The 25,610-nt window shown below is 42.1% G+C and overlaps 2 long non-coding RNA genes across 2 annotated transcripts in view; one reads left to right on the top strand and one right to left on the bottom strand.

Annotated features, from left to right (window-relative positions):
* LOC102555110 (uncharacterized) overlaps nucleotides 1-12,469 on the top strand; it is a 40,329-nt gene extending 27,860 nt beyond the window's left edge. The window contains exon 3 of the long non-coding RNA XR_010061235.1: nucleotides 12,020-12,469. This is a non-coding gene — a long non-coding RNA (uncharacterized LOC102555110). The remainder of the gene's footprint in view (nucleotides 1-12,019) is intronic.
* The window catches only part of LOC103695057 (uncharacterized), a 150,615-nt gene that overhangs the window by 70,440 nt on the left and 54,565 nt on the right, over nucleotides 1-25,610 (bottom strand). The window lies entirely within an intron of this gene.

Below are 25,610 nucleotides of genomic sequence, written 5' to 3'. Positions count from 1 at the left end.
TTTCATCCTCTGTCTCCACATGTTCCCGTCAACTCACTCGAACAGCTATTAACAATAACTTCAGGAAGCAGTGGGAACTAATGACAAGTCTCATCCCCTCCGTTTAATAACGCGGTCCTAATTCTCATGTTTTCATTATCCCCTGGCACTAAACCATTTCCATTTGCACACCCAAGCAATCCCCATATCTTTAGTGTTAATGTCAGCTTGATCTGCACTGATCACTTTCATTAACAATATACATTTACAGGGTAATGTGATCCAAAAACGGATGCTTCCCAAATAAACCACTCATTGCAAAGGACACAAGCATGAAGGTCAAAGGCCCTTGAAGTTTACATTTACCACAGGGGAAAATAAAGAGTGACTCATTGAATTTGTTATTTACTCAACAAGCACACTGGCTATGACTCAGACTCAGGATAACTGATAGGATACAAAGATGGTAAGAAAATAGGACATAGACACTAAAGCAGGCAACTATCTGCTTTTTGACTAGGGTATGAATTCCATATTAGAAAAAATGGGGATATGAGGCCTTGTATCCTGAGTCTTAGAGCCTCTGGTCTGTGTCATAGAAGAGTTGGCATTGGTTCACTGGCTACAGACCAGAGAAGAAAGGCAGATCTATGTAACAAAGAAGACTAAGTACAATGTGTCCTTGTTATATGTTGGAGCATCTTTTGGGTATAATCCCAGGAGTGGTATAGCTGGGTCCTCAGGTAGTACTATGTCCAATTTTCTGAGGAACCTCCAGACTGATTTCCAGAGTGGTTGTACCAGCTTGCAATCCCACCATAAATGGAGGAGGTGTTCCTCTTTCTCCACATCCTGGCCAGCATGCTGTCATCTGAGTTTTTGATCTTAACCATTCTGACTGATGTGCTGTGGAACCTCAGGGTTGTTTTCATTTGCATTTTCCTGATGACTGAGGGTGTTGAACATTTTTAGGGTGCTTCTCGGCCATTCAGTATTACTCAGTTGAGAATCTTTGTTTAGCTCTGTACCTCATTTTTAATAGGGTTGTTTGGTTCTCTGGAGTCTAACTTCTTGAGTTCTTTGTGTATACTGGATATTAGCCCTCTATCGGATATAGAATTGGTAAAAAAAATTTTTCCCAATCTTTTGGTTGCAGTTTTGTCCTATGTTCATAGCAGCCTTATTTATAATAACCAGAAGCTGGAAAGAACCCAGATGTCCTTCAACAGAAGAATGGATACAGAAAATGTAGTACATTTATACAATGGAGTACTAGTTAGCTATTAAAAACAATGACTTCATGAAATTCTTAGGCAAATGGATGGAATTAGAAAATATCCTGAGTGAGGTAACCCAGTCACAAAAGGACGTACATGGCATGACCTCACTGATAAATGGATATTAGCTCAGAAGCTTGGAATACCCAAGATACAATTCACAGACTATATGAAGTTCAAGAAGAAGGAAGGGCAAAGTGGGGATGCTTTAGTCCTTCTTAGAAGTGGGGAAAATACTCAAGGGAGGAAATACAGAGACAAAGTTTGGAGTAGCGACTGAAAGAAAGGCCATCCAGAGACAGCCCCACCTGGGGATCCATCCCATATACAGTCACCAAACCCAGACACTATTGTCAATGCCAAGACGTCCATGCTGAAAGGAGCCTGATATAGCTGTCTCCTGAGAGGCCTTGCTAGAGCCTGACCAATACAGAGGCTGATGCTCATAGCCAACCATTGGATTGAGAATGGGGTCCACAACTGGAGGAGTTAGAAAAAGAACTGAAGTAGCTGAAGGGGTTTGCAACCCATAGGAAGAACAACAATATCAACCAACCAGAACCCCCAGAATTCCCAGGGACTAAACCACCAACCAAAGAGTACACATGGAGGGACCCATGGCTCCAGCTACTTATGTAGCAGAGGAGGCCTTGTCAGACATCAATGGGAGGAGAGGCCCTTGGTCCTGGGAATGCTCAATGCCCCAGTGTAGGGACATGCCTGGGCAGGAGGCAGGAGAGAGGGTGGGTTTGTGGGGAAGCACCCTCACAGAAGCAGGGAGAAGGAGGATGAAATAGGGGGGTTCCAGAAGGGAAACTGGAAAAGGATATAACATTTGAAATGTAAATATATAAAAGACACAATAAAAAAAGAAGGCTAAGTATAAAGCTAAGCCTACAATATAACCAGAGTGACCTCAAGAGGAGTTCTTAGGGGCTTGCCAGAGCTGTTATAACCAATTCCATGATGCTCTTGGCCTCTGGGCTTTGTGAGCAATCTTTAGCGTTCCTGGTCTTACAGAAACATTCTGATTTTTGTTTTCTTCCCCTGTTGTTCTTCCTGTGAGTATGCTTCTATGTTCAAATTTTCCTTCCAATAAGGTACTAGTTGCACTAGATATCATGATGACCCCATCTTTATCTATGTCTGCAGGGACATGCTGAGGTCTTTCATATGCAAACACACATACACAAGTGCACAACCACACACATGCATACAACTCACATATCAAAACAAGCAAACACACACATCCAAGCACACACATGCAAACTATCACACACAACTGCACACACAGGCACACAGGCACACAGGCACACACACACACACACACACACACACACACACACACACACACGCACCATGAGAGCTGAAGAGACCAGTGACTGGGAGGAGGGATACAAAAGAGTAATTGGGGTAGTGCAGAGGACAAATATAACCAATATAAACATGAAAATGTCATAATGAAACCCACTTTTCTGTGCAATAAAAGCCACTGGAAAAACATTTTTTAAAGATACATGCTAAAGAATTAGGAGTTGTGACTTAGAAATATGAATTTCTGAGAGCCAAAACCCAACTGAAGAGACAGAAAGTTGCTAAAAGGAAGACATACAGAACCAAGGAGACAGGCGAAGGCTGGGCAGAGTCCCCAGGCACTGAGAAATTGTGGAGAGAGCTGCTAGGGCAGGCAATCCGTTCTGTGAGTGAGACTAGAATATTTCAGGTGCTTTAAGATCCCTGACAGAGATGATGCTGGGTCATACCTCAGGCCTGTTTATCCAACCTCCCTTTTCACCTGAAACCCCAGGGCTTTCTCATATTCAACCACTTAGAGGCTCTCAAATTTCAGGTGTTGACTCTACAACCTAGGATCCCTCTTGGGTTAGAATGTAGAGCATGGCCGGGAGGTGGTGGCATGGCTTTAGAGCTTTCAGGAGGCAGAGGCAGGCAGATCTCCGTGAGTCTGAGCATCCCTGATCTACTTAACTAGTTCCAGAAGAGCCAGGAAAGCACGGTTCTTCCCTTCAGTGTCGGCAGACCAGTCCTGGATGGTCTCCACAGCGAAAGGTCTTCTTTTTGTGTTTTCCTTTTTAACATGATCTAGGTTTCATGGGCTGAAAATTGTCCTTTCTGAGAATGTCCTACTGTTTTAATCTCATTTGGGTATCACAGGTCTGGGTTTGTCCTAATACATGGGTACTGACACATCACCCCTCCAGCCTGCATCTCCAGTGGCTGTTCTCCGTGTGTGCTTTGACTTTCTTCAGACCCTCCAAGCGAAGTCAGTGTTGCTCAGAGTGTGGTCTAAAACTGGCAGCATCAGCACCGCCCAGGAACTCTTGAGATGTGTAAATTCCACCCACACATGCATATCACCCCCAGATCTATAGAATTAGAACTCCTAGAAGTGGAGTTCATAAATTTGTCTTCACAGCCGACAGTGGTTCTGACTGCCACTTATGACTTGACCTGGCACACGGGCTTCCAAGCTCATACCACCCTTCCATCACCACAGGAGAACCAGAGTGGCCTCTCAGTCAGGACATTGGATTACCTTCCTTAAAACTTACAAAGGCTTCCTACTGCATTTAGAAAACAGAATTCTCTTCTTCACCTGGAAGATTTTCTTCTATTCCACCTTTCCCCCTTGCTCAACACACTCCAGGGATGCTGGCATTTTATTGACAGGAGATATTAACGCAGCTTTGTTTGCCTTGTATCCATAGTACCTGACATATAAAAGAGACATTCGCTATTCATGCATAAATCATTTCATTAGTAAAGACATTCATATTTGTCTTATCCAAGGTTTAAGATTTTGCTGAATTTCAATTTGTTCTTTCTTAGGTTTGTCTATTTAAATTCTAAAGTGTTTCACAGTATCACACTTTTTCTTTTTCTTTACTTCTCTTTCCTCCTCCTCCTCCTTCTCTGTTTCTGTCTCTGTCTCTCTATCTCTCTCTCTGTCGCGTTCTCTCTGTGTCTCTGTCTCTGTCTCTGTCTCTGTCTCTCTGGTCCCAAAGTTCCATGTTTGGGATATTTTAGTTAACTATTAATAAATTACACAAAATATTTATAACACATATAATGGCACTACAAATATTCTCATCCCTAGAAGTTGAAAACCACACATATAAATACCCTTATTAAAAAACCTGTGGATGCTTCAGAGGAAGGCTTCATTGGTTAAGAATGTAACCTGCTACTGCAGAGGACCTGCATTTGGTTCTCAGTATCTAAATGTATTTCACAATTTCTTGTAACTCTCTGATGATATATATATATATATATATATATATATATATATATATATATATGTATCTCCATTAAGATTACCTTATCATTGAATGAGATTGAAAGAAAGAAATGCCCAAGGATAAAGTTGTATGAGGCTATTACTGGTAGAGGAATAGCGCCTACACACTGAGCCATAAAGAAGGCCAAGAGAAGTCCAGAGTCTTTGGTCCTGGGAAAGAGAAGGCGCATGTGAGGCTAGGGAGTCAGAATGGAGCATGCATATGGTGGTTAACTCTGTAAATCTGGGGTTCTAGATTTTTACCATGCAGAAAATTGAACGCAGCCAGAAATGTAACCCTTGTGCCATACTTGAGTTTAGGGATTCCTGTGGTGGTAATGGCAGAGGGGGTGAGTTAAGGAGACAAGGGAGAAACTCTGCCTGAGGTCTTCACCTCTGAATCTTTCCTTTTCCTCAGCTTCGGGTTAGGGCTGGTTCTTCATCACACTGTACAAGAAGCTATTGGCAGTGGCTTTCTATGTCCCTTGATTGCTTGTGCATTTCTCTTATGGCAGTTTGGCAGCTGATGTGTTAAGCATAAATTTTTTGAGTCTACTGTATACTGTACTTACTGTGGTCCTCCTGGGGAGTCACTTCTTTATGCCTTTGTGTAGAGAGCACTGATGAGACGCATGTCTTTTCCTGCTGCTTCTCATGCACCAGCTGACTCTTCATGACAACTTCCTGATAGTCCTAAAACTACAACCTTCTGTGCTCAGAGGGACCTTGATAAATATCTAACTTTTTTGTTAATAATAAATATATGACTAATGTTGTAAATATAGATTTCCTCTTTGCGGGGCGGAGCTAGAGAGATGGATGGGTCAGCATCGAAGAGCACATTCTCTTCTTGCAGAGTATACAAGTTTGGTTCTCAGCAAACACATCAGATGTCTGTAACTCCAGCTCCGGTTTCTTAAAACCACCTTCTGACCTCTATGGTTACTGTATTCATGTGCACAAACCCATACACACACACACACACACACACACACACACACACACAATTAAAGGCAAAATAAAACATTAAATCTTAAATCCTGTTTTAAATGAATGAATGAAGGCCCACAGTTAATAGGTTCGTGTCAGATGTTAGACTAGATGGTTATGACCATAAAATTGTTGCTTAAATGGAATCCTTATAGATTCATGCACACATAGGCTGACTAATATACTGAATTTAGCAAGATTAAATAGCTTGCTAAGAGCCTATATTTGGTGCTGGCTGAGGAGTCTTCTGAGTCCCAGTAGTGGGATATAAAGTCTGCTCCTGTTCTGTCATGCTAGAGGCCTTGAGCACATGACAGGCTGTAAAAGCGCTCTCATATCCCCCAATGCCACTTTAAGGTAGACTCAGTTTTACACTGAAACATGGTCCACAGGACAGAGATTTCCAACTGTCCAGCCACTGTTTTTCCCAGCACACTGACTTGAGATAGACAATCAGCATCTTGATTAAATAGAATTTGCAATCAGAAGTTTCTGAATAAGGAAGAATTTGATAAATTCTAATGAGGTCATAATGTAAGCAAAAGAAAAATCAGAAGGGATTCGAATGAGGAAAACAATATCAAGATGGGATGCCCCAGTATCAGGTGAGGGCAAGTTGTAAAATTCCATTAAAAAACAACAACCATCACCAGAGCCTCCACTGCAACCAGAAAAGAGTGAAGGAGGAAGCCATGGCGCCATGATGGTTGTGATGAATCAGGTCTACCACAAGGACATGTGTTGTGAGCATCTGCACAATTCATCAAGGGCAGCCTCATTTATAGTGCCAACCTGTCAACATTCTAAATCCCATCATGCCTCTGGAAGCTTGCTCCCTCATTGCACAAAGGTCTGCACTTTTCAAAGGATAAACTCATTAATAATGACTGCTATTTAGTGAATGCCTTACTAGTTATATTCAGAGACTATATTTGTATTATATCATGTGTATCCACAATCATTAGCAAAGGCTCTAACAGAGACACCAAACCCAGACCCTATGGCAGATGCCAAGAACTGCTTGGTGGCAGGAGCCTAATATGGATGTCTCCTGAGAGTCTCTGCCAGAATCTGATAAATACAGAGGCAGATCCTCATAGCCAACCATTGGACTGACCATGAGGACCCCAATGGAGGAGTTAGAGTAAAGAATAAAGGGAATGAAGGAGTTTGCAATCCATAGGAAGAACAATAATATCAACCAGTAGACCTCCCAGAGCTTTCAGGGACTAAACCACCAACCAGAGTGCACATGGAACAACCCATCCAGCTGCATATGTAGCAGAGGATGACCTTGTTGGGCATCAATGGGAGGAGAGGCTCTTGGTCTTGTGAAGGTTCAATGCCTCAGTTGGGGAATGCCAGGGTGAGAAGGCAGGAGGGAGTGGATGGGTAGGGGAGAACCCTCATGGAAGCAGAGGGAGGGGAGATGGGATAGGGGGTTTCCAGAGGGAAAACAGGGAAAGGGGATAACATTTGAAATGTAAATAAAGAAAATAGCCAATAAAAATAGAAAGTACAAAATGAACATATCACAATCAGAATCATTTCTATGTGTTAATAGTAAAATTTGAAGAAAGTCAAGGAAAAGTTCTATTTATAATATTTATAAAAATACTTATAAATGTAACCAATGGAGTCAAACTTTAAGGCAATGATCAAAGAAATTAAATAAAATGCATATGAATAGAAAACAGTGAAGAAATTGAGGATAAAGGACTTGGTCCCAGTCACACACACTTCATAGGTGACAAAGCTATGGTTTAAACCTAGGACTGTCTTGATAGCCTAGGCTTAGCTACTGAAGCCTTTGGAAATCTATACTTTTACACAAGGCTTCATATACACTTTTCTTACACATAAATAACTCAGAAATGCTGAGAAGTAAAGATGTCTGTAGCTTTCTCTAGTATTCAACAAGCAGCCCTGTTGTAAACTGGGGGCTTCACTCCTTTAAGGTGCTTATTCTAATTGGCATTAAATTATTATTATGTGAGTCTGGAGAGATGGCTCTAGTTAAGAGTACTTACTGCTCTTCTAGGGTGACTGGGTTCAGTTCTCAGCAGCTCACAGCCTCCAACAACTCTAACTCCGGGATATCTCATACTCTCTTCTGGCCTTTGCTGGCACTGACACATACAGGATCTATAACTGCCACTTTACTAGAAAACCATAATTCCTAGTTTCATTTTAAATATTTACCACTACTCCCATCAATAAGTATAGGTCTCTGCTATAGACAGACCATTATAGAAAAGCGCAACCAATCAAAATCAAAGAAGAAATGATCAGGTAGTGCTCAGCACCAATTGATACATCTATAACACAGATCCTACCTTTAAGGCTCAGGGATTACAGTGAAAGAGGGGGCAGAAAGTGAGATCCAGAGGAACTGGAAGTTTAAGATTGTGTCTTTTAGAAATGTCACAGAAGTTACACAAGGTCTCATCAACAAGGATGGCTAAGCAAGACCTGAACAATGACAACTGCCATAGACATGCTATTGTAGAAGGGGGAAATCTCATATGCCCAACCGTAAAGAACTATAAGGATTGCTGAGTACAGGAGAAACAGTCTTCCCCAAGAAGAACTCCCCAGGTAAGTAGTTATTCAATACAAGTGGTCAGCTCTGGAATCATATACATACAAGCAGCATTATGCTGACTACACTAATTGAGCAGGATACACACACACACACACACACACACACACACACACACACACGTATTTGAAAGACTGTGGAGAGGGGGAGGGCAGGTTACATGGGTTGGAGGAAAAAGAAGGCTTAATGATATGATTATTTGTTGTAATTCATACATATATAGATATTTATATGTAAGTGTAAATGTATGTATATATTTGACAATTGTGTATATATAAATATATATATTTTTTTCAACAATTATCTGATACCACTCTGTTAGGCCCATGACCCTAGAGTACATAAAAATAAAGATTGATAAACCTCTGAGAGAATGTATTTAGCTGAGTTCTTTGAGGGGATAGAGCCAATGGAATGCATGTATATCATATCATAAAAGGTCTATTAGGTTGGCTTCCACAGCGGTGATTGGGTACCCCGACAATCAACAATGGCCATCTATGTGCTAGAAGGGTAGACAGACAGCTCAGTACAGGATAACCCAGTATTCCCACTCTGAAGCTAGAAGCTGAGGACAGCAGCAGCTGTGAGAGACACCCTCGCCCAGGAAGAAAGAAGGAAAGAGGTACAGAATGTCTTTTCTTCTTCACCTCTTCCCATCTTGCACTGCTACTGGAAGGTGCACACTGTGGGGGTTAGGCTTCCCTGCCTGGATCAGTCCTGTCCGGAGATATCCAGAAGTGAGTCTCCTTAGAGATTCTAAACTCCCATTACATTATATTAAAATCAACAAATAAAGCTATCAAATATTGTTACATTTTTTATTTATATCAAATTAATGCCTCCATTTTTTTGTGTACATTTTTGCATTGCAAAATTTCCAGCGCAAATAGATTGTAGATATCAACAATGTGTTAAAATGTCAAGGTTCCTTTCAAAAGCATGTGAACAGATGAATTTTGGTTTCATTATAGCTCACAATTATACCAATCTTCTTGGAGAGTATTTGACTTGACCCCTGTGTGTGCTCTGGGATCATTTCATAGTCGCAGGTATTCTCGTTTTCTGAGATGAATAGATGTCACTGGGATGGATGGGAGTGATGTCATGGGTTATTGATTCCTGAAAGTATCTGAGATGATTTGCTCTAAACCATGAATTATGTTCCAGTCTTCCATTTTAATATTTTAATCATACTCTTTAGTCCTAAGGTGGTGTAACTTGCTCTAAAATTCCATAGCCTTAATTTGTTACTTTGCCCTTGAAGCTGTCACACACAACAGTATTTCCTCTGTTAGGAAGTGGATCAACTAAAACACTCATGAATTGGCTAAGGGAATGGAATCAGAGTTTCCAGAAAGCAGCTTCATATAATTAAAGCTCACTACGAAAGCCAGTGCCAGCAGCCCTGAAATCGAGTCCAGGAGTCAGCGAACTGTGGCTCACAGGCCAAATGTCCCACCACCTGTTTTTGTGTGTTGTGAAAGCCAAGGATGCTATTTCTATTTTAAACAGTTGAAAGAATATAGGGCAAGAAAAGTGTTGTCTGACAATTATGTGAAACTCGGGGGTTGATGTCCTTAAAGAAAAACTTTCTGAGCACATAGCCACACATGCTTGTTTTTGTTTGTCCCTGGCTGCTTCCGGGCTACAACAGATGAACTGTGGTGTGTGATGGAGTGGCCCAGGAACTCTTCAATCCTCCTTCTGTGGTGTATGATAAAGAGCTCCTCATGCTGAATCAGATGCCTGACCCTTAGTTCATCCAAGGTTGCAGGTCCCAGAACAGTACCTACAGCTGACCCCTTCTGCTCTCCCTTCAAATCTGTCTGATCAGTCAGATTCTCTAAAAGGTATCCCAGATAGAAATGCAGCCGAGTAACACACAGTCCCTTAGGAGACAGATTCACACAGCAAAAATACAAAGGAAGGCCCAACACTCCCAAAGCTGGTAGAGATATTAGAGGCTTAAGTAAAACCAGTTTACAACGTTCATGGGGTAAGATTTTGACACAATCCTTCTGCAAGAGAAATGCGTTAGGAGTCACCTTGATGTTCACCACTCTGTATGATAGAAGTGGTTTTTTTTAGGAAGCAGCAATCTGAGTATTACACACTTTGAATGATAAGGTTGTAAATATCTTGAGACCTTTCACACACACACACACACACACACACACACACACACAATCTTTACAAAGAAAAAACAAGGATGCAATTGTGCCAAAGGTACAGGTATTTGTCTTGAGAGGGCTGCGAAAGAAGTGCAGTCTTTGGAATTCCTCAGAACGATCACATCATCGTCAATTTCTTCAGTGCTTTTTCAGCAGTGACATAAATCTGAATGAACTCATTTCATATGAGTATATCTGCCCTACACTTTTGTTCTTCTATGCTGCCTGTCTTAGGGTTTCACTATTGTGAACAGACACCATGACCGAGGCAACTCTTTTAAGGACAACATTTAACTGGGGTTGGCTTACAGGTTCAGAGGTTTAGTTCATTATCATCAAGGTGGGAGCATGGCAGTGTCCAGGCAGGCATGTTTAAGAGGAACCCAGAGTTCTATATCTTGCTCTGAAGGCAAACAGGAGAAGATTGACTTCCAGAAAGCTAGGACAAGTGAATTAAAGCCCATGCCCAAAGTGGCTTAGCCATGCCAACAAGGCTCCTTATAGTGACACACCTCGGGCCAAGCATATACAAACCATCAAAGTGTCCTGCATTTTATATCCCCATCACCAGGAGCAGCAGTCGAGGTAAGTCCTTCTGAAGAAAGGAGACACGATGCCCAGCAAAGCCAGTCAGGATGCCTTCCACACGCATGGCCCTTTAACTTGCCTCCACCCCCACCCCATGACTTAGGTCTTGGCTCTCAGTGTAATGGGAGTTTAGAATCTCTAAGGAGACTCACTTCTGGATATCTCCAGATAGGACTGATCCAGGCAGGGAAGCCTAACCCCCACAGTGTGCACCTTCCAGTGGCAGTGCAAGATGGGAAGAGGTGAAGAAGGAAAGACATTCTGTACCTCTTTCCTTCCTTCTTCCTGGGCCAGGGTGTCTCTCACAGCTGCTGCTGTCCTCAGCTTCCAGCTTCAGAGTGAGAATACTGGGTTATCCTGCACCATGGACTGAGCTGTCTCTCCACCCATTTAGCACACAGATGGCCATTGCTGGGCTACCCAATCACCGCTGTGGAAGCCAGCCTAATAGATCTTTTATGATATGCATGCTTTCCATTGGCTCTATGCCTTCAAAGAATTCAGCTAATTCTCTCATTCATTCTCTCAGAGGTTTATCAATCTTTATTTTCATGTACTCTGGGACCATGGGCCTAACAGTCCAGAGTGGTATCAGATTAATTTTTAAATATATATATGTATCTGTATGTATATATACACATATATACACACAAATGTCAAATATATACACATATAAATATTCACACTTATATATAAGTATATATGCATATATGAATATATATGTATGTATTACAACAAATAACTAAAAAGAGAGGCAAAGTTGGACTAGCAAACCTGTCCATGCATGAACCGAGGAGGTGTTACAAAGCCCTGGGCTCAGGTCTGAGGTATCAACTGAAACTCCAGTGAGCAGTGTCTGTTTTCTTCTCCCTGACACCCCAGAATTCTGTCTGATTGGAGAGACTGCAATCTTTGCCTGCCCTTTCACCAGATACTTAACTGGTTCGTTTCTCCATGGAGTATCTTTGAGATATAGTACTATTCATGCTTACCAATAAATATTAAGGAAAATAAGTGCATACAGTATGTTAATAGAAAGACGGGGTATCAAGTGGGGGATGGGGTTGCTATCCCACAGTCAAAGCTCTGACCCATAATTCTTTCTGTCTGAAAGAAATGCAGGGATGGAAATGGAGAAGAGCCTGAGGAAAAGAAGGTCCAACAACAGGCCCAAAATGGGATCCAGCTCAAGGGGAGGCCTCAAGACCTGACACCATTACTGAAGCTATGAGACATTCACAAAAAGGACCTGTCATGACTGCTCTCCAAAAGACCCAACGAGCAGCTGAAAGAGTCAGATGTAGATATCTGCACCCAACCAACAAGCAGAAGCTGCTGACCCCTTTGGTTGAATTAGGGAAAAGCTGGAGGAAGCTACAGAGGAGGGCAACCCTGTAGGAGGACCAGCAGTCTCAATTAACCTGGACCCCTGAGATCTCTTAGATACTGGATCATCAACCAGGCAGCATACACCAGCTGAGGTGAGGCCTCCAACACATATATAGTAGAGGACTCCCTGGTCTGGGTTTGGTCAGAGAAGAAGTATCTAATTCTCAAGAGACTGGAGGCCCCAGGAAGTTTAGAGGTCTGGTGGGGTGAGTGGGATGGGGACGTCCTTGTGGAGACAGAGGTGGGGGAATACAGGAGGGCATGTGGGAGTGCAGGAGGGCGGGGAGGGGGTATGGGATGTGGAACCCTGGCGGGGGTGGGGGGATAAAATCTGGAGTGTAAAACAAACAAACAAACAAACAAACAAACAAAAATAGGCATTATAAAAGAAAAGGGACATGTTACCCTCACAGTGACCCTGCCAGAAATCATCAGGGTAAGAATTGTTTGGAAAAAATTTGCTAATTAAATTAAATAAGTGTCAGACTTTTCTCTAGGAATTTCAAACGGTAATTATACTAAAAGGTTTATGCTGTGTTCTATGTAGCTTCCCCTAGAAACCGGAAGCTTTGCTGTACCTCCACCAAGTTTCTAGGAAACTACAGGACATAAGACAAACAGAGCCAGGTACTTCGTTCTGGACTTGAGAATGTGGGCTACTTCTAGCCTTGCTGATAAGGTGCCCAAGTAATCGGCCACAATCTTTTCGGGGTTCAGAAGGTTGCTTAGTTGTTAAAGCCACACATTGGCAAGAGCCTGGGTCACTGAATTCGGTGCATAAAGGAGATTTGCCCTGGTAGAAAAATCTAGATCAAGGTTGGTATCCGTGATAACAAATCTTTATTCCACTAAGCCACTGAGACTTTGAATGGTCAAGATGAGGTGTCCTGGCAAAACCAGACATGATGGTCTAGAATTATGACTCAGGAATTCACAACCTAACAAGACAATTCTTGTTTTTTGGCAATCCTCCCATGCTCTTTTCTTTACAAGTTATGATGGGTAATATTAGGATTAGTTTTGTTTTGACTGATATATATATATATATATATACATATATATATATATATGTATATATATATATAATCACTGGTTCGCCTATAAATGTGCGATATCAGAGATACCTGAATTCACCTGAGTTTGCAGATCTGAACAAAGGATTTGGTACTGACACCGGCATCAATAGTTTTCAGTTTCATTCTCACTACAAGACATCTAAAGGGAACTGTTGGGATGGAGGATGGGTGCGGAAGCCTTCCTCATTTAGACAAAGCAATCTTAACACATCCCAATTTTTGGAAATCCTAACAGGCCTGTAAAATGTGTATGTAGACATTCTTAAATAACAAATACACAGGCTTCCGAGTTTTCCTCTTGCTCCATTTTCCTGAAGAGCCACGCATGCTCACAACTGCAATGGCTTGATTTGTGAGAGAGCACAGGCGTCCTTAGATCTGGAGAAATCAGGTCTGTTGGAATAAGTCCACCACAATTCCCTGCAGCTTCTTAGGAGAATGCACCCATGTGTGGTGCTTCATTTCCTCTCTGACTTTTACCTTTCTCTCCCTCCATTTCTCTCCCCTTCTTTAGGTTCTTTTCTTTCTTAGTTCTTGGAATGGGTATTTATTTGTAGGCTTTTGTTTAGTGTATAAAAAATGTAAAACCTAATAAAGGAGAAGGGAGAGCAAGATCAAATAAGGCACCGCCATCAGCTGCCCTTCTAACAGATGATGTTTGCCGTCCAGGGCCGTTAACTGTACATAGATACCGAGGTGTTTTCCTAAATAAGTCCTACTGGATGTGCAAATCTGCGGCTGTTTAATTTGTCATGAGATGATATTGCTGGGCACACCTGTGTGAGTACATACTTCTGGATACGGCTGTGCATAAATGCAGCTAGCTGGAGCCCAAGCTGTGTAGGCCTGGCCGTAGGCCAAAAAGGAATTTCCCATTGATCTTCCAGTTTAATTATATCTGCGGCTATATCTACTACCTTGTGAATCATCATGTGGACTCGTTAGGCACCTGTTCTCTCTCCACTTGCAAGGAAAATGTTTCAATTAGAATAAAAAAAATGATTAAAGATCTTTTCCTCTTCGTTGCTTGCTCTGGGTAACTGGGAGAGAACTGACATGAATACGTAGCTAGGCAGGTGGAGAACAGGTCAAATCGCGTACCAGAACTTATTATCTCAGTTCCATTTCTCCCTGGCTTGCCCTCGCCTTTTGAAACATGCCCTCTACACACACACACACACACACACACACACACACACACACACACACGCACACACACACACGCACACGCACACACGCACACATGCACACACATCAAGCATTCATTATCTACTTGTCATTCATTCATACATATAGAATTCTATTTCTCAAATTAAGGCTCTGTGAACCATCATGAGTCAAGTTGCTCTGTTACTCCTTTCGTCCCGAAAAGCCCGATGAGGTGGTCTACATGTGGCTGAAGACACAACTGCTGGTGAACGATTTATTGAACAATGAAGACAGAGGCGAACCTTAGGAACATTAGTGTGCCAGGCTCCGCACTGGGCCTCTTTGAGTAGCCCAGCTGATCTCCGCATCATTATAGGTAGGAGAGGTGTTATTAATTTCACATCTCTGCGGAGAAAACTGAGGCCGGGCACTGCTCACACTTAGCTTGGCTCACTTCCCAGGTTTACCTAACACACCGAAGCTGAAGCACTGATTGTGCTGCCTCTGAAGCTTTGTGGCTTTTTCCAATGCACCAAACTAACGCGGGCAGTAAACAAATGCTATCACGAGGGCAGGAAGCAGTTAAAGGCTTTTAAGAATGCTCCAACAATTGCACTTTGTCAAAGGACTTTCCCAGTGTCACACCCACGCGTGTCTTCAATTCACAATGAAGAAGTGAACCAGGGGCAGAATTACAGAGGTTGAGCTGCCCCAGGGCAGTATCAGTGGGCACACACCAACTCCAGATGTAGGAAATAAAAGCTGATGTTCATGTACCTATAAGGTTCCATGGTCGTCTGCCATGCCGTAAATGAGTACAGATGTTGAAAAAGAAATTGCCCATTATCCCATGTCATATTGGCTATGAGACTTAGAAAGTCAGGAAACAGACGAAAGGCTGGTCCATTTCACTGACGACAAGAACACTGCATTAGTTCCTCCCAATAGAGATAACAGCAACCAATGATGAAGGTTCAAATCATCACAGTGTAGGTCTGGAAGAGCAATGAGCAATTGTATCTTATAGATGAGGAACCTGACAGTGATGCGGATGGTTCAAAGACACATTGGTTGTACACTTGTAGCTTCATTCCTGGATTCTAAGCTTTAGAACAAACCTGGCAAAGACTAGTGTTTGGATCAGAGATCAGAGATAGCAGATGGAGAAAGAAAAAAAAATCTGTTTCAGGCTGACCTACGGATGAAGTAAGGCCATTAAAATTCTGTTCTAATTTAGTCTTAAGCGCTCTCTCTCTCTCTCTCTCTCTCTCTCTCTCTCTCTCTCCCCATAAGCCATGATAGGTACTCTCTAGACAGGCCTCATACAAAGGAAACTCTCAGGCTCTGTGTGTCAAGTTAGATATAACTAGGAGGAGAAATCAAAATAAAGCCGAAGAAATTAATTTCTCGTGTGTCCCAGAGAGGTTAGGGGTGCAAACTAGAGACCAATAGGAAGTCCAGAGATGGAGGAGAACTGGGGGATAGAGAACATAGGGCATGGCTATGTGGAAGCTCATGGGAATTATTTCCTACGCATTGCCTCTGTGACTATAGGTCATCAGGTTTAAAGAGAATACCATGATTAGCATTGACCATTAGGCTTCACTGTAGTCAGTTACTCTGGGGTGAACTATTGAAGGTCAGTAAAATGAATCACATCTGGACAATACTGCAGTGTTCTTGGGAAAGTTAACAGAACCAAGGATCTGATTGAATTTCAAATAACTCAAGTCAATGTCAGAAACTTTATTAAAATAAGAGTAATTCTCAGGTCCACTTCCTGGAATAAGATTAGTAATGTGGTGGGCTCAGTCACCTGCTGTGTCTGGGAGATGGTGGTGTGACATTAAAACCATGCATATCCACTCCTTTTATTCCCCATCAGAGCATGAGACTTGCTTTCTACATCATGATTATTTTAATTAGCTGACTATCCCTAGACTTTAGTCAACATGATCTCTTTATCCCAGAAGCAACAGACTTCCAGTAACATGTGTCCACATAGTAAAAGGTGTTTCTGTACCCTTGTCTCTTGCTACCTTTCTAGAGGCTTTACCCTAGCATTGAGTCTCTATGTCTGGGACCCAGATGTGTCTAAAGCATGTCCATATTAAAAAATGAGCTTGTTACACATTCATGACTGCCACATCCCCTATCTCTTCATTAAATTCTTGGAACTAAGTTGTTTGTGTACTAGCTTGGAAAGGGATAACAGCTGGAGAGCCTGCCCAATATACTCTCCAGATAATCCCATCCTGTTGCCCCTCCAGTGCCATTTATTGTAAGATGTACCACAGATTTAACAACAAACTTTGAGAGGTAGAGGGAAGAGGCACTACATGACCAATTGGATGTAAGGTCATCTACTAATTGTGGTGCCATTAACATTTGAAGACACGACTTGGAATGGAGAAGATGTGTACTTGCTAATGGATGCAGATGTCTAGACCCTAACATCTCCCACTTGTTTGCCTAAAGTACATGGTTTGTTTCTTTTCCATATCTTGACTCAGAAGCTATAATACTGAGAGCTTTGTGTTTTAAGTGGGTTTGCTTATCTGTTTTTCATCTTGGATCAAATATCAGCTTTTCAAGGAAGCCTTTGGTGACCCCACCACACTATCTATGCTGGTTTGAATATGTATGGCTTCCATAGACTCCTACATTTGAATTCTTGGCCCATAGGGAGTGGCACTATTAGGAGGTGTGGCCTTGTTGGAGGAAGTGTGTCATTGTGGGGATGGACTTTTAAGTCTCCTATGCTCAAGCTATACCCAGTGAGGCACACAGTCTCCTTCTGCTTCCTGTGAATCAAGATGTAAAACTCTCAACTTCTTCTCCAGTACAACATCTGCCTTGATGCCACCATGTTTCCTACCATAATGATAATGGATTAAACTTCAGAAACTGTAAAACAGCCTGGTTTAAATGTTTCCCTTTATAAGAGTTGCTGTGGTCAACTCCACACTAAACACTAAGACCCCAACTAAGACACTATCTGAAATTGTGCTTCTTATGGCCTGACCATCTTCAACACCTTCTAGTCCATCATACCTGCTTCTACTCTTGTCTGTTATCTCTGTTTATTTTCTGTCTGATGTGGAATCTAAGCAATAGGTGTGTATGGTGGAGAGGTTCTCTCAGCTTTGTTCACTACCACCTGTCTAGGACTTTAAAGTCCCTAGCATAAAGTAAGCATTCAACATGTTCTTTATGAATGAACGAGTGAATGATGTATTCTTAATGGCTGCTGTTTCTGTGTCATTGTCAATCCAATGTCTGTGTAGTTGTTTGATTGAGCCTACTTCATAGCCTTAAGCTCAATGGAAGGCTGAAAACACATTATTGTTTTCTATACTAACACTCACTTTGCTTTGTATATTACCTAGAAAAAATAATTTCTTTCGCATTCTGTCTCAAATCTTGATTACCTCCATCCTTAACATTGTTTTCACCGAGCCGTTGCTAAAGAACAAACTTAATTATGTCACACCTCATTACATTATTTCTAAATCCAAAACCACTTAGCATACTTTAGCCCCCAACTGTAGGTTAAACACCAAGTTGCTTTCCATAGCATAAAAGACTGTGCATCTGGGCATTGTTTGCCTTTCCCCTTCTGTCTAGAGTATCCCTCCTATGCCTGCCTTTTGAGTATCCACTGTCTGTAAAATACCTTCCAACCATACTACCCCCATATTCTACCTTTGTCCAATATCTGACCCCACTGTCTCCTCCTCAGTGCAGAGAAACTCTCAGCATAGACTGTTATTTTATAAGCCACTTGTCAGTCACTGGTCAGTTTTGCCTCCTCCATGCCCACCATTCATTTATCTTTCTCCAGCATTCACTAATAATCTTCTGTATATCATGTGTTGGTGGCTTAATAACACATAAGACACTCATCATTCTTGCTCTAACAGAGCATAGAGCAGAACAACTAGGGAAGAAATGCATTCATACATATCATGAAAGCAGAAGACAAAGTTCCCTGAAAGTACCCAACACTCACTGGAAACAGTTGAATCACTTAAAACCTGAGGTAAAGGTTTGGAATGGAAGTGGACAGGAGACCAGGGAGAGAAAAAAAATGAGAAAAGATATTAGGCAAGTGGTAGATATGTCAGAACTGAATCTCTGAGTTGAGTTGAAGAGTTCTCCACAGCTAAGAAGCCAAACAAAGGGCATAGCAGACAAAATAGTGATGGAAAGGGAGTATGGTGGAAGGTGAAGCAAAAAGAGAACTATGAAGGCTATTTAAAGAACTTCTCATATTATTCTAAAAATGAGGGGAAGCCATGAAAGGATTTTAAGAAAGGCCCAGGCTGGGGTTGGGGATTTAGCTCAGTGGTAGAGCACTTGCCTAGGAAGCGCAAGGCCCTGGGTTCGGTCCCCAGCTCCGAAAAAAAAAAGAACCAAAAAAAAAATAAATAAATAAAAGAAAGGCCCAGGCCCTGAGGTGCATGCCAAATGCACCATTCTGGGTACATTCTTTTATTTATTTATTTATTTATTTATTTATTTATTTATTTATTTATTTATTTATATGAGTGCACGGTAGCTGTCTTTAGACACACAGGAATAAGGCATCTGATCCCATTACAGATGGTTGTGAGCCACCATGTGGTTGCTGGGAATTGAACTCGGGACTTCTGGAAGAGGAGTCGGTGCTCTTAACCACTGCACCATCTCTCCATCTCTTCAGTGCCCCCCTTTTTTCTGGGCACATTCTTAATGATGTTCAGAAAAGATAACCAGAGACACTGAAACTCTCTGGAATCTATGGTACAAGTGACATAGAACAGAGATGGAGCAAGCTATGGCCCTCAGGGTTCAGATAGAAAGTAAAGTTGAGGGATGGGGAGGTATTATTCTGCTCAATGACCAGTAGGGCTATGCCCTACAAGACTCAACCATCCATAATGAAAGCCATTGTTTATTGCCCATTAGTCTTTTACTAACAGTGTGGGCTGTGGCCCGCTATCACTTCCCCTGACTCCTGAGAAATGTGAACGATGGCTTAGTAAGAATCTGCATCTAGACATGTCCCTCAAAGAATTCATGGCCACACTCAAGGTTGAAAAGCATAGTCCCATTGGACTCAATCTCCTAGTATCACACTGTGAAACTTGGCAAATGAATGTGTTCATGCATAGGTATGTGTAGATGTAACACACTCGTCTTAAGACTCACACAAGCAGAGTAATAGGAAAACCTATGCCTTCTAAATTGTCATTAGAAGATCATTTGAAAAACAGTACATTTTTCTGTTCTGTAGAAGTGCTGTCCTTAAGATCTACAGGAGAAATATTTGTTAAACTTTCCAGACAATCATCACCCAAATCAGATAGAAAGAGCAACAATAACGTGTTGAAGTTTGTCAGTAGTAATGATCAGTGGTGTTTTCTAAATCTCTCTGCTGATCTGTGATCCCATAAGTGTCCTCAGTTAACCAATACAGGAAGGTGGACACAGTGTAATTATGCTCTTTGATTCGCTTATCTCCCTCCAAAAAGGACTGTGTAGGAGAAGCCAAGGTAAGTAGAGAAACAGTGGCCATGTGTGGGTTTTTAATAGCAGCACAGTCTGCTTACTGACCTTTCCTGCCCTTTACATGGCTTGAAAATGAGGTAGTGATCAGGTTAATTGAATGCTATCTGGGAAATATGCGTGAGTGTGTGTGTGTGTGTGTGTGTGTGTGTGTGTGTGGTGTTTTGGTATAGGTGTGTGGTGTATGTGGGTGTATGTGTATGTGATATGTATGTATATGTTGTACTTGGGTGTATTGTGTGTGTGGTGTATGTGGTATATATGTATATGTGGTGTGTGTGGTGTATGTTTTACCGTGTGTATATAGTGTGTGTGGTATATGTGTATGTGTATGTAGTATGTATGGTATATATGGATGTGTGTGGTATGTGTTAGAAGTGTGTAGGGAGGGTATATGTGTGTGTATATGGTGTGTGGGGTGGGTGGGTGTGGGTGTGTGTGTGTGGCATGTGGGTGTTGATGTGGGGGGGAAGATGTATTTCAGAGGCTCACACTTCGGGAGTGCCTGTGTTCTGGGGAGTTGTTGAAAATGCCCTCCCACTGGTTTCTGGGTCCTCACTGGCCACCCTGGAACTCTGCCCACCCTAACTTGCTGAGATATGTCTGTCATTTTTGCCTGGGTGTGATTCTGTCAGCCCAGTGACTTGTCAGGTCCCAAAGAAATTAAAAAAGGAAAAGTCCAGATGGTGACATTTGTGGTGAAAAAGAAAAGTGTCTTTTTCAGTCAAGCTGCCTTCCAATTATTTAAATTTATACAGATTTTATTTATTTATTTGCCATTTTCTCTTCTAAAAGGAGAAAGTTCTGGGCCTGCAAACAGGTTGCCTCCCTGGTCCTAGGCTGCTTATGGCTGGGATGTGGTTTACTGAAGAGCTGAAGGAAGGCACTATGGTTCCCAAAAAGCAAGCTCTGGGCTCCAGGGAATGACTGTGTCCTCGTGCCCTCTGATCTAGAAGTATTTCTCAGCTCTCCTTCCAAAGATTTAATGTTTTTAATACTACAAAATCCAATGGCATTATTTGAGGGGTGAGTACATATTTCCTCCCTCTTTATTGAGCCTGGAGCATGCGAGGCCCTATAAATGCTGTGATTAATGCTGCCTATCAGTGAAAGTGCATGTGTTTCGAGCACTGTTTTAAATGCTCTATACGCATTGCTCCATGTAATGTCCATAACAACTAGGTAACATATGCACACATTATTATTTTCATTTGTTTCAGATAATAAAATGAGAAAATGAGTTTGGGAGGTTATTATGTAAATAGCTCAAGGTCATAGGTGAGTAGGTGTGAGGTCCATAAGTAGGCATCAAGCCACCTGATTTCATTGGAACCATGAAAAATTCACAGTATAACAAATGCCATAGTTCACTTCCCAAGAACTGATGAAGAAAGCCTGGGATGCTCATTGGGGAGAGACGCTCAGTGGGGAGAGCTGTGGAAGCCATGTTAGATGTAGTGGGTGAGGGAGGGTGACAGGAACAATAGCCTGGAGGAGTGTGGACACTACGCAAATGAAGAGAGGCCGTGAAGGCAGCTGAGTAGAAATAAATAAAGTTATGGGGTGTGATTATGGGAGTATTTCAGAAGCACTTGTACTTTGAGTGCAAGGCACAAGTAAAACTCAAGTTTAGAGGAGGCAGGAGACAATGCCTATTGTGAAGGGCATCTGTCTGCTGCACTGTTGAATTTATACTTACCTTAGACTTGGGGAAATTCTAAAGTAGGAAGATGATATAATTTTGTGTACATTTTATAAAAATTCCTCCTTAGCTGAGTAGAACATACACTTTACACTTCTGTTTATATCTTTCTGCCTTCCTGCTTCCAGCTGCCTGTTCCTCCTTTGTGGCGGCAGACTGACAGGAACTGGATCTTTGGGTGAAACTGACTGCCAGCATTCCATCCTTTGCAGACAGTCTTAGATGTTAACTTTGCCCTGGATATCCTGGCTAACGGAATGTGCTCTGGGGAAAATTAACAGCTTGGGCAAGCATGAGCAAGTTACAGCTATTCAGTGTCAGCCACTGGGGAAGCAGGTAAAGAAACCCATCCACCTCTTTATTCCTTGGGGCAACATTGTTCATCTCCAACCAGCCCAGCCCAGCTCCTATACTCATTCCGTCCACTTTGAACCCAGTTTGAATGTTGGTATACTATTTTTTCCTTCTACACAAGTTTTTTTACCTAACTACCTTTAATTTTTTTAAACAAACGATTATCAATTTTGGATGTGTTGTGTGTGTGTGTGTGTGTGTGTGTGTGTGTGTGTGTGTGTGTGTGTGTGTGTGTGTGTGTGCAGTCCCCACATAGGCCAGAAGAGGGCCTCAGATATTATGGAACCGGAGTTACAGTTAGTGGTTAGCCACCCTATGCAGTCACAGTAACCAAATTCAAGCCCCTGGAGAAAGAGCAGTACGTGCTCTGAACCAACAAGCCATCTCTCCAGTCCCTCCTTTAAAAACCATTATTGTGTAACCCTCTGCCCTCCTAATTCAGCCCAGATTCAAACCCATTCTGAATGTTCTATCTTTCCATACCTACCAGTGAAGCAAACTTCTCTCTACCACTGGGGAAATACAACAGGGGACTTTAAGGCAAAGCTTTCCACTAACCCAGCTGTGAGTCTTATGTGGAAGACTTCTCAGACTGAGTATAAGACAGATGTGTTTATATCACTTTAGTGGTGGGGATTTACCACTGTGGTTAATGGAAATTGTTTACCACAGCTTTCCCAACACAGCCCCCCCACCCCTCACAAACACACATACCACCACCACCAAAGTATGCTGTCTTTGATTGACAGTCAGGGACAGACTGGTCAGGAAAAAAAAAAATCCAGATTTTTGTATAGGTTAAAATGACAATCCACTACCCTGACAAAATGTAAGATCTTCTGTCCTAAAACAAGTTACTTTCTCAGCTTTTCATAGTATTCTTATTGCTGTTTCCTCACTTCTTAAATTGTAAGAAATCCTTGAACATTTTCCTTTTCAAATGAAGCCTTCTGATAGGGCATGATGGGTATGAACTCATCTTAAGTAAGAGAGGCAGCCTACTGTGGTTAAGATTATGTTACCTGGGGATCACTGGAGCAAAGCAATTCCCAAGTGAAGTGACAAGAAGACAAGAATATAGATCGGCACTCATTCTTTGAGAGTTCAGATCATTCAGGGCAATGATCTAACAAGCAAGGCCACTAAGAGTCAAGGCGTGTCCTTCTGTCCCCAAATCCTTCCACCTTCAGGGCTATGTGAAATATAACCTAAGACGACAGATAACCTCGACTGTCTCACTGAAACTTCAAAGTAGCATGCTTTAAAAATCCTTCTCATAGATGTTCTTCTAAATGAGTTGCTTTGTCTGACCTCAGTGGGAGAGGATGGGCCTAGGCTCACAGAGACTTGATGTTCAAGGGTGGAGGGATACCCAACCTGCTCAGAGGAGAAAATGGGGCAAGGATTGTGGGAAGGAATGACTGGGGGAGCAGTGAGTGAATAAGCAAAAAAAAAAAAAATACATTTTAAAAATTGGAAAAAATGTCCTCCTCATTAAAGGCATTAAGCTTCTCATGTCATGTTAAGTCAACAGGTCATATAGAGAGCTTGCTATGTGCCCCATGAGAACTTGGCCTTGTGTCTGGTACCAATGTAGATAATTCAGAGGGATAATGTCTGTGCCTCTCTGACAAGAGAGTAGAGGATTGCTACTGCTTCCAGATTTGTCCATATACCAGACCCTGCACCCAAAGGATGAAAGTAGATTTCCCACAGAGCACATAGGAGGTCTTGTGGATAAAACAAAATGGCCCACAAAAATGAGACATCTGAAAAAGGTCATGGGAGCCCCATGGGAGTTGGCCCTCTTCAAAGGTACCTAAGACAGCAACACCGGGAAGCACTAAATGGTACAAACTGTGTTCTTACTAGGTTTTGCAATCCTATTAAACAAAAGGGAGATTTTTAAACTCTTCTCAGAACTAAGAGCTTAATGAATCTCAGCTGACTATCAGCTCTAGTCTGTTCTTACTGTCTTCCTTCTCCCTCGAGGCTTTCACTGGTGAATCATCACAGAGTGAAGGGGTATCAATACCCAGAAAGGGAGAAAGGGAGAGAGGGAAGGACCATGCCCACTTCCTCTGCCTTTTCACTTCTCAAAGACCCCAGCACAGGAAAAGGAAATAATTACAATCTGCATGAAACTTTTAAAGCTTGAATTGAGGTACAGAAAGAAGCAGACGGTTCTGTGAGTTTGAGCCTCCAGGTTTTATTACTATTGACTGAGGACGCACTAAGCAACCACATTTTAAAAAAGGCCACTAAATGTAGATCATTGACTTTGTATAAATGAAAGTCAAAAGGCCCTAGCCTCTATTGCCAGCACAGGGAACATACATACATACATACATACATACATACATACATACATACATACTACATACATACATACATTGTCATTAGGAAGAAGTCTATAGATTTCAGGAAGAATTTTTGTTTTGGTTGGAAAAGATGTGGTTTGCGTCTAAGTTTACAGCAAACAGAGGAAGCCGACTTCAGAATTGAGAGGAGAATATTGATGAGACAGGTTTTTAAAAGAGGCTCAAAGTAAAGAGAGTTTTAAGAAAGTAAAGAGAGTTTTAAGAAAGGAAAGAGTTTTAAGGGAAGAACTTAGTTTTGGAAATGGGACATGATATTGTCCTCTGAGATTAGAACTGAATATCTGAGAATGGATGATAAAAAGTGAATTTAGAATGTGATAGAATATATATACATATATGTATACACACACACATTCTAGTAGTTGCCCCACCTCACCCCTTGGTCCCCTCTCCCACAGTTCCTCATTCCATTCCTCATCCCTCTCTGAGATGGTGCTTCCCCAACCAGGCCTCCCCCTTCCCTGGGGCCTCAAGTCTCTCAAGGATTAAGCCATCTTCTCCCACTAAGGCCTAGCCAAGCAGACCTCTGCTGTATTTGTACCAGGGGCCTTGGACTGGCTTGTGTGTGCTCCTGGCTGGTGGTTTAGTCTCTGGGAGCTCCCTGGGGTCTGGGTAAGTTGAGACTGCTAATCTTCCTATGGGGTTGCTCTCTCCTACGACTTCTTCAATCCTTCCCCTAATTCAACCATAAGGGTTCCCAACTTCAGTTCAATAGTTGGGTGTAAGTATCTGCTTATTAGCCAAAAAGTACAGAATACATAGGATACAGCCCACAGACCATAAGAAGTATAACAAGTAGAAATGCCCAAGTGAGGATGTTTCAATTCCACTTTGAGGGGAAAGGAAATAATCATGGGATGCTGAGGGATGTGGGAGAGAGGGGAGGGAGAAGAGGAGGGGGAAACAGGATCAGATATGGGGGGAGGGGCAGGAGAGAAGCCCAGAAGGCCAGGAGAATGAATGGAGACAAGCAGCCTCGGGAGTTGGAGTTGGGGGTACTCTCTAGAAAGTACCAGAAACCCAGGAGGCGAGAGACTCTAAGAACTCAATTGGGGATGACCTTAGCCCAAATGCCCAACATTGGGGAGAGGGAACAAAAAGTAC

This window comes from Rattus norvegicus, chromosome 1 (genome assembly GCF_036323735.1).
Source record: "Rattus norvegicus strain BN/NHsdMcwi chromosome 1, GRCr8, whole genome shotgun sequence".
In the NCBI taxonomy this organism is placed as follows: Eukaryota; Metazoa; Chordata; class Mammalia; order Rodentia; family Muridae; genus Rattus; species Rattus norvegicus.
Note: the sequence above shows the minus strand (reverse complement) of the source record. Positions and strands in the feature narration are given on the sequence as shown.